At 44.6% G+C, this 17,075-nt stretch overlaps 1 protein-coding gene across 3 annotated transcripts in view; it reads right to left on the bottom strand.

Annotated features, from left to right (window-relative positions):
- PALM2AKAP2 (PALM2 and AKAP2 fusion) overlaps nucleotides 1-17,075 on the bottom strand; it is a 628,408-nt gene that overhangs the window by 592,331 nt on the left and 19,002 nt on the right. For all 3 annotated transcript variants that reach the window (XM_082627559.1, XM_082627558.1, XM_082627560.1), the window contains exon 2: nucleotides 705-866. The gene's annotated coding sequence lies outside the window, so the exon portion shown is untranslated. The remainder of the gene's footprint in view (nucleotides 1-704; nucleotides 867-17,075) is intronic.

Below are 17,075 nucleotides of genomic sequence, written 5' to 3'. Positions count from 1 at the left end.
TGCGTCATGGCCACTGAGCCTGTGCGTCCGGAGCCTGTGCTCCGCAGTGGGAGAGGCCACAGCGGTGAGAGGACCGCGTACGGCAAAAAAAAAAAAAGAACGTACCAGGATATAAAATACCTGTCTGATCATGTTTCTGTTAAGTAATCATAATCATCTTCCACTAAATTTGAACTCAGAAATAGTCACTGGGATGAAAAATATTAGCCACAATTCTTTTAAAATCCATTTCTGAAACAGTTCAAGCCTGTATTTTTGTACATCCTACCAGCTTTGGCACCCAACAGAGTTTTCAAAGTAAAATTAACCTGCTTCCTTTCTCTGATGATTACTCATAAAGACTTGTTTTTGAGAAAATACTTCACCGAGGAAGAAGATTTGGTGTTGATGACAGCAAACTGCAGTCCAAAAATAGGCTTAGAAAAGGAACTATGATCCAAAATTAATACATGTATTTCCGCAGTCTCAATGTTGGCCACTTTAGCATGTCAAGAAATACTGCACGCTGTAACTTTTGTAAAGTTGCCAATGGTATTACTTTGTACAGAGAATAAAAATTTGAATGGAACCAGAACAAAAATCTGATCTGCTCCATACTCACCTAAGTACCAAATTCAATGTAACCTAACAGAACTGTACAGAATCTATCAAACCAAACTTTGATAAAGTTGGGAATTCAAAAGATCTCTGTCTTGTCCGTGTACCTGCCAGTCAGCTTCCCCTTGTTTTTCATTCTGAGGGAAACCCCAAGACTGAGAGGTTTCCCAGACTGAGGACTTTCAGCAATAAAACCAATCAGGCGCTTGGTTTTCACCTCCACCAAAACCTCTTCCAAAATTCCGTCTGGGATGCAGGATCAGTTTCACCTGGAAAGTAAACAAAAAACAGTAGCAGTGAAGAGGAGAGAGGAAAAGTTGGACATCGTTTGGCATCCATATGTGGAAAGAAATACATTCCAAGAGCAAGAATGTATTTCATGTGAATCCTCAGACTCACCAGTTCACACCCATGTGCCATGACAGGGATATGGCTTTCAGGCTGGCGGCAAGGGAATGTTTTTTCACCTTCCAAATCATTCACTCAACAAAGGCCTACAGAGGTCCTACCACTGACTAGGCTTGGGACCAAGTGTTGGGATCCAGAGATGAAGATGTGCTACACTGGTCCCTGGAGGTGCTCACGGGCTGGTGGTCAAGTAGAGGAGATGTACTGGGTGACAACCAAGTCTAACACAGTATAATTAATAATTAGGGCTTCCAGCTTCCAAGAGCCAGACATGTATACACATTATCTGTCATTCCCACAACTGCACCTCAAGGTAGGTGTTACTATCCCCATTTTAAACATAAACAATAAAATAAAAACTGAAGCTCAAAGAGGCAGAACTTGCCCCAAACCACCCAGCTAGCAGTGGCAGAGGCAGGCAGATTTGGGGTGAGGTCCTTTTGATTCCAAAAACACCTCTCTACTCTTCCCCGGTCCCTTTCACTGTGATCAGGGTTAAGATCAAGGTCATTCAGAACTTACTCCAGCTTGTCTTAGCCTTTCATCAGAGAGCAGCTGTATCTATATTGTGGATCGATAGCAAAATTGCCAGGTTTTAAACAGTCATGCTAATGACAAGGGCAGGGTGGGGGAAAGATAGATATTTATGTTTATCTAGCAGACAAATAGAAACTGCTATTAGAGGCTAGATCAAGATGGCATAGAGAGAAGAAAACATCAGGCTTCATGACACTGGATTTGGCTCTGATTTTCTTGGATAAGACACCAAAGGCACAAGCAGCAAAAGAAAAAATAGACAAATTGGACTTCATCAAAATGAAAAACTTTTGTGCAATAAAGGACACTATTAACAGAGTGAAAAGGCAACCAACAGAATGGGAGAAAATATTTGCAAATTACATATCTGATAAGGCATTAATATCCAGAATATATAAAGAACTACTAAAACTCGGGGACAAAAAAAAAACCTGATTCAAAAATGGACGAAGTACTAGAATAGATATTTCTCCAAAGAAGATATACAAACGGCCAATAAGCACATGAAAAGATGCTCAACATCACTAATAATTAGGGAAATGAAAATTAAAACCACAGGGGACTTCCCTGGTGGCGCAATGGTTAAGAATCCGCCTGCCAAGGCAAGGGACACAGGTTCAAGCCCTGGTCTGGGAAGATCCCACATGCCGCAGAACAACTAAGCCCATGCGCCACAACTACTGAGCCTGGCTCTAGAGCCCACAAGCCACAACTAATGAGCCCACGTGCCACAACTGCTGCAGCCCGCGCGCCTAGAGCCGGGGCTCTGCAACAAAGAGAAGCCACTGTGATGAGAAGCCCACGCACCGCAATGAAGAATAGCCCCCATTCACCGTAACTAGAAGCCCGCAGGCAGCAACAAAGACCAAACACAGTAAATAAATAAATAAATTTATATTAAAAAAAAAAAAAGAAAATCAAAACCACAATGGGATACCACTTCACATCCATTAGGATGGCTATCCTAAAAAAAAAAAGAGGGGATGGAGTCAAAATGGCATACTAGGAGGACATGGAATTCGCGTCTCCTCACAACTGGGGCACCTACCAGGCACCAATGGGGGACCATGGACACCTAAAGGGATGGAAGGAACCCCCGGGGACCGGGTAGGACGTGGGACTTGGGGGGAGTGATGGGGGAGGAAAAGTGGAGGCGCGACGGGACTGGCACCCACCTCCATTTCCACAGGGGCAGCTGGGGGAGGGAAGGGATCCCACATCCAAAGGGGGAATTTGGGGGACCACTGGGAGGATCCAAAGGGAGCGTGGCCAGGTTTCCCCTGCCCACTTGGGCCCCCAGGAGCCTGCTGAGATCCGGGGCCTAATCCTCTGTCCATTGAGACCCCCTCCAGCCGCGCGAGTCCTGAGGGAGTGGGAGGGAGGGAGGGAAGGGGGAGCAAAAGTAAAGGCCGGACCTCCGGACCGGCAACCCTGAGGGGCAGTTGGGGGAGGGAAGGAATTCCTACCCCCAGTGGGGCTCACCCACAGTTAGGGGTCCAGCAGGGATAGGGGAGACCCTGGGGGAGACAGTGGGGGAGGGGCACAAAGGAACAGAAGGGAACAGGGCCAGTGCTTTCCCTGTCCACTTAGGCACCAGCGAGCCTGTTGGGCTCCCCGGTCTAATCCTCTGCCCTCGGAGCCTCCCTCCTGCTGTTCACAGCCCAAGCCTTGCCCCTACAACCCCATCCAGGGCCCCACCTCTATACTCGGAGACCCCCTCTGAGACCCCCTCCAACCATGCTTGGCCTAAACCCCACTCAGGGCCCTACCTCCAAACTCCGGCACTCCACACTCCAGAGGCCCTCCACTCCACATGCTGCCTCACCCTTTCCCAGAGCAGGTCCTCAGCACAGGCCCCGCCCCATGCTTAAATGTAGCCTGGCCTAGGCCCCGCCCCACACTCAAATGTCACTCCCCCTACCCCCCTAGGTCCCGCCCCACCCAAAACCCTGCCCCTGCCTGAGTTCCACCCCCCACCTAAACTCCGCCCCAAGAGCTAAGGCTTTTTTTTTTTCTTTTCTTTTTTCCTCTTTTAGATTGGGGTTCTGTTTTACCTTGTTGACTCATTGCTGTTGATTCTTTTATATTTTTATTTTTCCTAATAAATCCTCTATTTTTCTAATTTTATTTTATTCCTTATACTTTATTAGTGATCTCTCCTTCTGGCTTGTTCCCCAGCCCGCCCCCCCACTTTTTTTTTCATTTTTCTGCTGTGGTTTTATTTTACCTTGTTGCAGTTGTTTCAGTTATAGCTTTATTTTTCCTAATATATTTTTTAGCTTTCTAATTTTATTTTGTTTTATATTCTTTGATATTGTACTGCTCTTTTTACTTTCTTTCTTCTTCTTCTTTTTTTTTTTACTGCACTACAAAGCTTGCAGGACCTTGGTTCCCAGGCTGGAGGTCGGGCCCGAGCTCCTGTGGTGGGAGGTCCGAGTCCAAACCACTGAACTAAAAGAGAACCTCAGACCCCAGGGAATATCAATCGGAGTGAGGCCTCCCAGAGGTCCTCATCTCAGCACCAAGACCCAGCTCTATCCAACTGCCTGAAAACTCCAGTGCTGGACGTCTCAGGCCAAACAACCAGTAAGTCAGGAATACAGCACCACCCATCAAAAACCAAATTGAAACGACAAAAAAATTTGTTACAGATGAAGGAGCAAGGTAAAAACCTACAAGACCAAATAAATGAAGATGAAATAGGCAACCTACCTGAAAAAGAATTCAGAGTAATGAGAGTAAAGATGATCCAAAATCTTGGAAACAGAATGGAGAAAATACAAGAAACATTTAACAAGGACGTAGAAGAACTAAAGAGCAAACAAGCAGTGATGAACAACACAATCACTGAAATGAAAAATACTCTAGAAGGAAGCAATAACAGAATGAGTGAGGCAGAAGAACGGATAAGTGAGCTGGAAGATAAAACGGTGGAAATAACTGCCAGGGAGCAGAATAAAGAAAAAAGAATGAAAAGAATTGAGGACAGTCTCAGAGACCTCTAGGACAACATTAAATGCACCAACATTCAAATTATAGGGGTCCTAGAAGAAGAAGAAAAAAAGAAAGGGTCTGAGAAAATATTTGAAGAGATTATAGCGGAAAACTTCCTTAACATGGGAAAGGAAAGAGTCACCCAAGTCCAGGAACAACAGACAGTCCCATACAAGATAAACCCTAGGAGAAACACACCAAGACACATATTAATCAAAGTAACAAAAATTAAATTCAAAGAAAAATATTAAAAGCAGCAAGGGAAAAATAAAAAATAACATACAAAGGAATCCCCATAAGGTTATCAGCTGATTTTTCAGCAGAAACTCTGCAGGCCAGAAGGGAGTGGCAGGATGTATTTAAAGTGATGAAAGAGAAAAATCTACAACCAAGGTTACTCTACCCAGCAAGGATTTCATTCAGATTTGATGGAGAAATCAAAAGCTTTTCAGACAAGCAAAAGCTAAGAGAATTCAGCACCACCAAACCAGCTTTACAACAAATGCTAAAGAAACTTCTCTAGGCAGAAAACACTAGAGAAGGAAAAGACCCACAATAACAAACCCAAAACTATTAAGAAAATGATAATAGGAACATACATATTGATAATTACCTTAAATGTAAATGGATTAAATGCTCCAACCAAAAGACTATGGCTGAATGGATACAAAAACAGGACCCATACATATGCTGTCTACAAGAGACCCACTTCAGACCTAGGGACACATACAGACTGAAAGTGAGGGGATGAAAAAAGATATTCCATGCAAATGGAAATCAGAAGAAAGCTGGAGCAGCAATTCTCATATCAGACAAGATAGACTTTAAAATAAAGACTATTACAAGAAACAAAGAAGGACACTACATAATGATCAAGGGATCAATCCAAGAAGAAGATATAACAATTGTAAATATTTATGCACCCAACATAGGAGCACCTCAACATATAAGGTAAATGCTAACAGCCGTAAAAGGGGAAATTGACAGTAACACAATAATAGTAGGGGACTTTAACACCCCTCTTTCACCAATGGCCAGATCATCCAAAATGAAAATAAATAAGGAAACACAAGCTTAAATGACACATTAAACAAGATGGACTTAATTGATATTTATAGGACATTCCATCCAAAAACAACAGAATATACTTTCTTCTCAAGTGCTCATGAACGTTCTTCAGGATAGACCATATCTTGGGTCATAAGTCAAGCCTTGGTAAATTTAAGAAGATTGAAATCGTATCAAGTATCTTTTCCGACCACAACGCTATGAGACTAGATATCAATTACAGGAAAAGGTCTGTAAAAAATACAAACACATGGAGGCTAAATAATACACTACTTAATAACGAAGTGATCACTGAAGAAATTAAAGAGGAAATCAAAAATTACCTAGAAACAAATGACAATGGAGACACGATGACCCAAAACCTATGGGATGCAGCAAAAGCAGTTCTAAGAGGGAAGTTTATAGCAATACAATCCTATCTCAAGAAACAAGAAAAATCTAATATAAACAACCTAACCTTACACCTAAAGCAATTACAGAAGGAAGAACAACAACAAAAACCCCCCAAAGTTAGCAGAAGGAAAGAAATCATAAAGATTAGATCAGAAATAGATGAAAAAGAAATGAAGGAAACAGTAGCAAAGATCAATAAAACTAAAAGCTGGTTCTTTGAGAAGATAAACAAAATTGATAAACCATTAGCCAGACTTATCAAGAAAAAAAGGGAGAAGACTCAAATCAACAGAATTAGAAATGAAAAAGTAACAACTGACACTGCAGAAATACAAAGGATCATGAGAGATTACTACAAGCAATTATATGCCAATAAAATGGACAACCTGGAAGAAATGGACAGATTCTTAGAAAAGCACAACCTTCTGACACTGAACCAGGAAGAAATAGAAAATATAAACAGACCAATCACAAGCACTGAAATTGAAACTGTGATTAAAAATCTTCCAACAAACAAAAGCCCAGGACCAGATGGCTTCACAGGCGAATTCTATTAAACATTTAGAGAAGAGCTAACACCTATCCTTCCCAAACTCTTCCAAAATATAGCAGAGGGAGGAACACTCCCAAACTCATTCTGATACCAAAACCAGACAAAGATGTCACAAAAAAAGAAACCTATGGGCCAATATCTCTGATGAACATAGATGAAAAAATCCTCAACAAAATACTCGCAAACAATCCAAAAGCACATTAAAAGGATCATACACCATGATCAAGTGGGGTTTATCCCAGGAATGCAAGGATTCTTCAATATATGCAAATCAGTGTGATAAACCATATTAACAAACTGAAGGATAAAAACATATGATAATCTCAATAGATGCAGAAAGAGCTTCTGACAAAATTCAACACCCATTTATGATTAAAAAAAGAAAATAACAAGTGTTGGCAAGGACGTGGAGAAATTGGAACCCTTGTGCACTGTTGGTTGGAATATAAAATAGAGCAGATGCTAGGGAAAACAGCATGGCAATTCCTCCAGAAATTAAAATTAGAATTACCATATGCACCAGCAATTCCACTTTTGGCTATATGCTCCAAAAAAGTGAAAGCAGGGACATGAAGAGATATTTGTACACCCATGCTCATAGCAGGATTATTACAATAGCCAAAAAGTGGAATCAACTCAAGTGTACCTTGACCGATGAATGGATAAACAAAACGTGGTGAATACATACAATAGAACGTTATTCAGCCTTAAAAAGGAAGGAAATTCTGACACATGCCACAACATGGTTGAAACTTGACATTATTCTAAGTGAAGTAAGCCAGTCACAAAGGCACAAATACTACATAATTCCACTCATATGAGGTACTTAGAATAGTCAAATTTATAGAGACAGGGCTTCCCTGGTGGTGCAGTGGTTGAGAGTCCGCCTGCCAATGCAGGGGATGTGGGTTCGTGCCCCGGTCCGGGAGGATCCCACATGCCGCGGAGCAGCTGGGCCCGTGAGCCATGGCCGCTAAGCCTGCGCGTCCGGAGCCTGTGCTCCGCAACAGGAGAGGCCACAACAGTGAGAGGCCCGCGTACCGCAAAAAAAAAAAAAAAAAAATTATAGAGACAGAAAGTAGACAGCGGTTACAAGGGGCTGGCAGATGAGAAAGGGGAGTTGGTGTTTAATGGGCACAGAGTTCAGTTTGGGAAGATGAAAAAGTTCTGGAGATGGATAGTGGTGATCTTGCAGAACAATATGAATGTACTTAATGACACTGAACTGTAGACCTAAAAATGGATGAGATGGTAAATTTTGTCTTATATATTTAACCACAATTTTTTTAGAAAGATGGTATACGGAGCACATGCAATGACCTCAATATACACGCAAAATTCCATTTAATGACAGAAAAAAACATGCTTTTTAAAAATCCATTCGATGGGGAGTTGTTTAATGGGTACAGAGTTTCAGTTCTGCAAGATGAAAAGAGTTCTTAAGATAGATAGTGATGAGGATTGCACAACAATTGGAATGCACTTAACACTACCAAACTATGCACTTAACACTACCAAACTATACACTTAAAAACAGTTAAGATGGTAAATTTTAGGTTATATGCTTTTTACCACAATTAAAAATAAAAATAAAAATCCATTGGAGGGCTTCCCTGGTGGCGCAGTGGTTGGGAGTCTGCCTGCCAATGCGGGGGGTGCGCGTTCGTGCCCCGGTCCGGGAGGATCCCGCGTGCCGCGGAGTGGCTGGGCCCGTGGGCCAGGACCGCTGGGCCTGCGCGTCCGGAGCCTGTGCTCTGCAATGGGAGAGGCCACAACAGTGAGAGGCCTGCGTGCCGCAAAAGGAAAAAAAAAAAAATCCATTGGAACACTAGAAAGCAAGAATAGGTGCTACCAATCCACCAGAAAATGTGGGGAACTTCTGAATGATAGAAAGCAATTGGAATTGGACTGAAGGTGGAACAGGAGGGAAGAAACCTCAGCTTGAAATACTTGCAAGAGTGCCTGCTGTGAAAAGGGATCAGGGAAGACAGTGATTGTCCAGGAAATTAACTGGGGTACTTGGCAAGACAGTGGTTCTCAACCTTGAGAACCACCAGGAGGGCAGGTTGAAGTATAGATTGAAACCTACCCCAGAGTTTCTGATTCAGTTGATCTGAGACAGGGCCTGAGAATTCGCATTTCTAATACATTCCCAGGTGATGCTGAGGCTGCTGGTTCAAAGACCATAACTGAGACCCACTTTGAGAAGCAGCTAGACCTGATAGCCCTTCCCCCTCCTTCACCTATAACAAGAAACAGATGGCAGCATCTTTCCCAGGTGGAAGCACTGAGTGTGATTCTGAGGCCCCAGCTTCCTAGAAAACTCAAGGGATGGAGGAGAAGGAACCTCCATACTAGATGACAAGCACCAGCAGTCAGCCTATCTCCCCTACAATGATGGGAGGCAGGGACTCGGACCATATCTACAACCTTCATAAGCTTACTAGACGTTTCTAAAGTCATAGAAGAGAAGGCAGCCAAGAATTGCCAAATATTTGAGGAAAGCCAGGACTAAAGAAGAGCACCAATGTAAAGAAAGAGAATTAATTCACAAGGAAGGAGAATTAATCAGTCACAATATGAATATTGATTTCTGTGAATAATGATTTATTTCTTCCTTTCCAATAGCCATACCTTTTTAAACACCGGCTTAATGAAGTATAATTTACACATAATAAAATTCACCAATTTTAAGTCTAGTTTAGTGAGTTTTGGCAAATGTATACAGTCATCTAACCACCACCACAATCAAGATACAGAATATTTCCACCACCCAAAGATTCTTCTCAGTGCCCATCTACTAAAAGGATTGGGGGGGAAAGTCATATTGCTAGCTTTTTCCTGGGCAAAGAGGGAAAAGCTTGAGTTAATTAGCGCGGGGTCACAGAATATGGGGCAGCTAGATTCTCTGGAAGGAAAGTGGAAGGTGAAGCTTCTCCCTGAAGCTGTTCCTCAATCTTATTTGCACACAGAATCAATGGGAGGACTCTCTTAAAATACCACTGCCTGGACTCAACCCCCAGAGATTCTGATTTATTCATCTATGGTGGAGCCCAGGCATTGGGTCGCTTTTAAAAGCCCCTCCAGGTGATTCTCATGATCAATCAAAGCTGAGAACTATTGGCCTAAAGGCAGTCATTTTTGCAGATGGAGGGTAGCTTTTTTCAAATTGTAAAAGCTATACAGCAACTGCCACTAAAGGAAATTACTTAAAATGAAAAAATCATACCTAATCCTATGGCCCTTGCACAGCAAGTATTCTCAATGCTTTGTCTACAGGCAGACATATTTTTGCACAACTCTGTGCATTGTAGTGATGCAATTTTCCTTTTACGTTTTTAGTTACCATTTATCATAAACTTCTTGCTTATGTCCCTATGTAGGGAGGCAGTTTAGGGTAGTGGTTCTGAGTGTGGGCTTTGGAGTTAGACAAATCTGGGTTAAAATCTCAGATTTTTCACTTGCAAACCGTGGATCTCCAGCAAACCCCATAACATACTTGAACTTCAGAGGCTCTACCAGTAAGATAGAAATAATGGTACTTACCTCTTAGGTACCTGGCTCATAGTTTCATTCTAAGGACTGATGTTTGTAAAAATACAGCAGAACACCTGGCAGGCACACTTCTGGCTTTCAATTAATGGTAGCTATTACTATCATCGGAACAAGTAGGATTATCTACTGAAAAGTAAGCCATTCTAGGGCACTAAATGTAAACAGACCAAGGGGTTGGGAGAAGAAGAAAGGGACCTTGTTCAGCCTCAGCAACCAGGACTCAGGTGCGCTGGGGGAGTGGCTTACAGAAGGTGGTTGTGTGTGTGTGCACGTGTGTGTGTGTGTGTCTGTGTGTACTAAAGGCCTGTATGGGGTGGAGTTACCACAATCCGGCATAATGCTGAGGGAGGAAAAATTCAAGATGGCCCCTGAATCACCTGTTTCAATAGCAACACCATAACAGCAACATGAGCCACAAAGAATACAGTGTACAGGCCAACTGAGCAAATTCTCTTGTTTTCTCTCCACAAGGCTGGAAAACCAGGCTGATTCCAAGGAGGACTGAGGGAACATCCCCGGGGGTCTTGGACTTATCACAGGTCAGGCCCTGAGGATGCAGGAAAAGCATTTCTGAGTCAGGTGGAGTGAGAGTATCAGGCCATTTAATTTGACTCTTAAAAAAATAGTAACACAAATTTATAGAGGCACTATTCCAGGCACTTTAATTAATTAAATTAAATCATTCCATCCTTACAACAATCCTATGAAGTAGGTCTTGTTATTATCCCCATTTTACAGATGAGGAAACTGAGGCATAGAGTGGTTAAGTAAACTTGTCCAAGATCACACAGTAAATGGTGGAGCCAGAATCAAACACCCAGAGACCAGGCTATTAACCACCACTCTACCCCAAGCAGATGAAGTAAGACATAGTAGCTATTTTATAATTAAATTTAAATGGTCGTGAAGATACCATATTCTAATTTGCTCAATCATTCCCTTTTTTATTTAGTATTTTCCACTGTTATCTGTAGCAAACATCTTCATGCATATAGATTTTCACTTCTGTTGAATTATCTCCTTTGGATTATTTCTTGTGAATGGCATTACTTGGTCCAAGGAGATAAAAAATGTTGTAGTTGTTGCTACATATTGCTGTAGTGTTTACAAAACAGCCTGCACCAGTTGACAATGTCACTAGCAGGGTAGGAGTATACCACATTCACCCCCACCTCAAGCAGCATGGGGAGAATTATTTGTGTAAATAAATAAATATTTATTAAACTTCTTTTTAGATTTTACAGGTTCAAAAGTTGGAAATTTGCAGCATCAGGTTTGCTGGTCAGCTGGGCTTCTGGGAGTTTCCCTTTATGCAAGCCCCCTTCATTCACCTCACCCAAAGTTGAACCATTATTCCCTCATCGGTCCAGGTCTTGGACTCCCAAACTATCTGGAACTTTGGAAGGTGAGGGGCCCACACGTTTGGCCTTTGATTTACAGCATGCACTGAATGCCACCACATTTTGGCTGGGTTTTCTTTCCCACTGTACCAGCTGGCTTTCCTGCATGAATTGGAATGACCTTTAAGCCACATTAGCGGTCCCCCTGGTCACTGAAATGAGTGTTTCTCAGACTTTACTGTATCTACAAAGCCCCTGGAGATCTTGTTAAAATAAAGATTCTGATTCAGTATGTCTAGAGCAGGGCCTGATCTAAAAAACTCCCAGGTGATGCTAATATTGCAGGTCCTAAGAACCTAAATTAAGCATTTAAATTCCTCAGATCAGACAACAAATAAAGCACAGGCAGTCCCATCAGAACCTTCCAATTCCAGCTCTGCCTCTAACAGCCTCCATGTCCTCGGTCTAGTCAAGCCCTCTCTGAGCCTCAATTTCCCCATCTGTACAATGAAAGGATGAGACTACACATTCTCTGAGTCCCTTCTGTGGTTTTTGTTTCCATCTTGGACTTCTTTAGCCCATTCATATTATTTTCCCATAATATTTCTTCAACAAACAATATTTGAACTGAAAGAATGAGCATAGGCAACTTTTTAAACACTAGGAATGTAAGGATGAACAATTTCGATATAGTCCCTGAGTTTGCGGGAGCTCAAGTCCAGTGGAAAAGACAAGCAAATTAAAGTGAGTAAATAGCTTGATATGTGTTTGGGTAGGAAAAGCTCAGGGTGCCATGGGAGCAAATAGCAATTGGATTTCATCTAGACCGGTGGGAATCAGAGGAGACTCCCCAAAGGAAATCATTCCTAAGCTGACCCATAAAGGATGAGAAGTGTGATCCACGTGCAGTTGGGCAAGGGAAATGGACTGTGGTCCAGGCAGAGGGGAAGGCATGGCCAAGGCCCAGGGCACGAAAGAGCAGGGGGCTCTCATGAAGCTGGAAGAGGTGCGAGTAGGCAGAGCATGGAGGAGAAGTGGTGAGTGAGGGGCGGGGGAGATGGCAGTGTCCAGAGGGTCAAGGGCCTTGAGTGCCATGGACGTGGACAGTTTCCTAAATGTGATGGCAAGCCCTTGAAATGCCTAAAGAAGGGGTACAACTGACCTGAATTTTAGCAAGATCACTTTGTTTTTGTTTTTGTTTTTTGTGGTACGCAGGCCTCTCACTGTTGTGGCCTCTCCCGTTGTGGAGCACAGGCTCTGGCTGTGCAGGCTCAGTGGCCATGGCTCATGGGCCCAGCCGCTCCACGGCATGTGGGATCCTCCCGGACTGGGGCACGAACCCATGTCCCCTGCATCGGCAGGCGGACTCTCAACCACTGCACCACCAGGGAAGCCCCACAAGATCACTTTTGCTACGGTGTGGAGATGGGACTAATGGGGACAAGATCGAATGTGAGGAAACCAGCAAAAAGACTTGCAAGCGTCCAGGCAAGAGATGAGAAGAGCCTGGAGTAGGGTGCAGCAGTGGGAAATGGTGGCACTGGATGCATCAAGACAAAGGTAGGAGGTAGAATTGACAGGTCTTGGTCGAATGTGGGGAGTGAGTAGTTGGAAAAGTATAGAAATCTTAGTGGCTTACAGTAACAAACATTTATTTCTTGCACATGGGTCTGTGGGTCACTGAACTCAACCTAACTCAGTTGGGCTCAGCTCTAGGCTCTAGGTCGCTCAGGTCTGCCCCACATGTCTGCCATTCAAGCACCCCAGGCTGAAGGAACAGCAGCTATCTGTGGCCTGCTCTCCTCGTGACAGGTGGCAGAAGCACCAGCGGAAGAGCAACACAGGTGGCTCCCGGCACAGTGCCACTAGAGCCTCTATTAGGAACAGTCACGTGGTCATCCCTTTATTCAAAGCAAGACCCACGGACAAGCCCAAAGTCAATGAAGTATGGAAGTATACTCTGCCTCAAGATGGAAAGAAAGGGAGAGTGAGGATTTGCTGAACAATAATATAGTGTTCCACAGGGAATTAAGCCCAACCCCCAGATAAACGGTGGAGCCATTCACTGAAATAAGGAACACATAAGGAGGAACATGGTTTTGGATAGGGGTGCAGAGAGAAATGGACACCATCCATGGTGCGTGGAGTTACCAGTGAGATGTCTGAGCAAAGGTGTTAAAGAAACAATTGGATAAGTGGTCCACAGCTCAGGAGAGAGAGATGGGCTCGAGATATGTATTTGTGAGTCATCGACACAGGGTTGGCCATGAGAGGGGATGAGATCATCCAGGGAGAATCTGCAGTTAGAAACGGGGCAGGCCTAGCACAGAACCCTTGGGAACTTCAAGGAATGTTCTTGGAAGAGAGGCCCACAAAGGAGACCGAGCTGTAGCCAAACACAGAGCCAAAACATTGAGTCCTGGAAGCCAAGGGATGGAGATATCTCAAGAAAGAGGGAGTGGGCAAGAGTGTCAAACACTGGTAAAGTCCAATGGGTCTGGTCACATGGGTTTCCCTAGAGCTGGGCCATCAGACGCTAAGACAGAACATGGAGTGAGCTCTTTGAAAGAAACTCAGCAGCCTGCCTCTACCTCTGGAACAAGGCATAAGCAGACATATCCGCCCCTCTCTCAAATTAGATTTACCTAAGCTTTTCATCAAAGTACAACATACATTCAGAAAGATGTGAAAATTTTAAGTGAACACAAGTGTATAGCTGAAATATTTTCCCAAGATGAGCACACCATGTATCCAGCACCCCAGCAATACCCCAAAAGCCCTCCATTTGTCCCCTTCATGAAACCCCTTCCACACTCCGACTTTGAAAAGATGCCAGTGCAACATGAGATCAGCAGGGAACCTTGTTGAACCTGAGGCACACTAGTTCCTAACTCAGAACTTCCCATGCTCCCTGCTCCTTTCACCTCATCCTCTTCCCAGAGGGCTCTCTCTTTCCTTGATTCATTCCTTCCTCTCTCCGTTCATCCATGCAGTAAACTCGAGTTGAGGGCCTGTGTGTCATACACTATCCCATGAGGCAGAAAGAGAAAATAAAGGTGAGTAACCACAGGCCCCATGCTTAAAAAGACAGATGTGTCAACAGGCACTTACCATACAATGTGATGCTATGAAAATAGAGGTGGTACTGTGTGTGGGTGTACAGACTGCATGTGAACGTGCACTCAGGAAAACGCAGGTCGGAAACAATTGAAATTGTGCGGGCAGGATCAACAGGACTTCTAAGTCTTTGAGGGGTTGGAACAGGACTGGCTTTTGCTTTACGTCATGGACTTCCCCTGTAGCTGTCCTTCACTGCTCACCATTTGTTTCAAGCATAGGCGGATTCTCCTTCCCCTCTAACCCACACCACTGACAGTGCTGTAACTGGACAGTAGAGGGCGCTAAAAGACTATGCTTGATACAAACTGCCATGGCTTTTGCAATCCAAAAGGAAACACCTTCATGAAGCCTCTGGAAGAAGATGTGGAAACAGATGAAGCCCAGAGAGGGGAAGAGATGTGCCCAGGACAACACAGCTGCTCAGTAGCAGAACAAGCCCCTTCCACCAGGCCCATGCAATTTACTCTGTGATGCTCTAAATTTTCCAAAACTCACAATGTGTATAATTTTGTATAATTTAAGGATGCTTCTAAAAACATTATTCTTTTTCTTTTTTTTTTTTTTTTGCCATGATGTAGAGGCATATTTCAGTTTATCACTCTCTTACAAATATAATACATATAAATGTTTTCTCTTTCTTCCTAAACCTGAAGCTGGTGTCGTGTTCCCTGGAGAAGTATGATGGTTCAGAGCACGCACGGGCTCTGGAATAAGTCTGGGTTTCACTGGAAGCTCTGCCTCGTTCTTGGCATGACCCTGGATACATGTCTTAACCACATCCAGTCTCTGGATCCTAATCTGTCAAATCGGGCCATGACCACACACGTACCACACAAAGCTGTTGTCAGGGTTAAGTGAGTGGATGCAAATGAAGTGCTCTGAACAATTCCTGGAGAGGAGTGGTTGCTCCATCAATGAGGGTTCTTAGTCTCAATCTCCTGGCTGGGCAGCACTGGGCAGCCACTCCTGCTGTGCCCGTGTGGGTGAGGAGCCCAGCGGTGTATCCTCCAGCCCTTGGAATCAACAGACTTGTTTGGTTTCGAGTCCCCATTCTGCCCTGTTTATGGGCTTTGTGATCATGAGCAAGTTCCTTCACTGCCCTGGGCTAGTTTCCTCATTCCTCAAAGGGCTGATAATATCACTATTATTATTACTTCCCCTAGTGCAGCAAGAATTCCTTTTAAGTCAATTCAACAAATATTTTCTGATGCTCTACTATGCCCTAGGCCCCATGTATTATACTTGAGGATCTAGTAGTCAAGTGGGCTAGATACGCTGGTGGTCATACAAATTACCAGAGACTATGATGAATACAAGAGAAGGAGCGCTAGTTAGGGGGTTCCAGGAAGTCTTCCTGGAGGAGGTGAAATCTCATTCGGCTTTTTTTTTTTTTTTTTTTTGGCGGTACGCGGGCCTCTCACTGTTGTGGCCTCTCCCATTGCGGAGCACAGGCTCCAGACGCGCAGGCTCAGCGGCCATGGCTCAAGGGTCTAGCCGCTCTGCGGCATGTGGGATCTTCCCAGACCGGGGCATGAACCCGTGTCCCCTGCATCGGCAGGCGGACTCTCAACCACTGTGGCACCAGGGAAGCCCTCATTCGGCTTTTGGTGAATAAATAGGAGTTTGCCAGACTCATCTTCCTTTGAAGTCAATGGAGATAGTTTGTGAAATCAGGGTGGTCTGTTGTACATCCAGCCAGAGCTTTTCTTTTGTCTTAACCTCATGGACCCCAGGCCCAATACTCCACCCTGTCTCCCTCTTTTTTCCCCAAATACCCCTCTGAGGGAAGCAAGGGAGCTTTGATAGGTTGGTGAATTAAACCTGCTTTAAAAGGAAAGGAGGGGGCCTCCCTGGTGGCGCAGTGGTTGAGAGTCCGCCTGCCGATGCAGGAGATACGGGTTCGTGCCCCGGTCCGGGAGGATCCCATATGCCGCGGAGCGGCTGGGCCCGTGAGCCATGGCCGCTGAGCCTGCGCATCCGGAGCCTGCGCATCCGGAGCCTGTGCTCCGCAACGGGAGAGGCCACGGCAGTGAGAGGCCCGCATACCGCAAAAAAAAAAAAAAAAAAAAGGAAAGGAGGGCCTCCCTGGTGGCGCAGTGGTTGAGAGTCCGCCTGCCGATGCAGGGGATACGGGTTCGTGCCCCGGTCTGGGAGGATCCCATATACCGCGGAGCGGCTGGGCCCGTGAGCCATGGCCGCTGGGCCTGCGCATCCGGAGCCTGTGCTCCGCAACGGGAGAGGCCACAACAGTGAGAGGCCCGCATACCGCAAAAAAAAAAAAAAAAAAAAAAAAAAAAGGAAAGGAGCCCAAACCATGGCAGTTGGGAAAGGGTGGGAGGCCCCCCGAGCCCACACAAACCACCTGGAGTGCCGGGGGCACCCTGACTAACCCCCGTGCCAGGGGAGCAGCCCACATCTCAAGACTGAGGCATCCCTCTGCCTTCCATCAAAGTGGGCATGAAGATCCCAGCCTCTATTCCTCCTCCAGGCAGGCACCCCAGACATTGCCA

This window comes from Mesoplodon mirus (genome assembly GCF_964341445.2).
Source record: "Mesoplodon mirus genome assembly, chromosome: 1".
Lineage (NCBI taxonomy): Eukaryota > Metazoa > Chordata > Mammalia > Artiodactyla > Ziphiidae > Mesoplodon > Mesoplodon mirus.
Note: the sequence above shows the minus strand (reverse complement) of the source record. Positions and strands in the feature narration are given on the sequence as shown.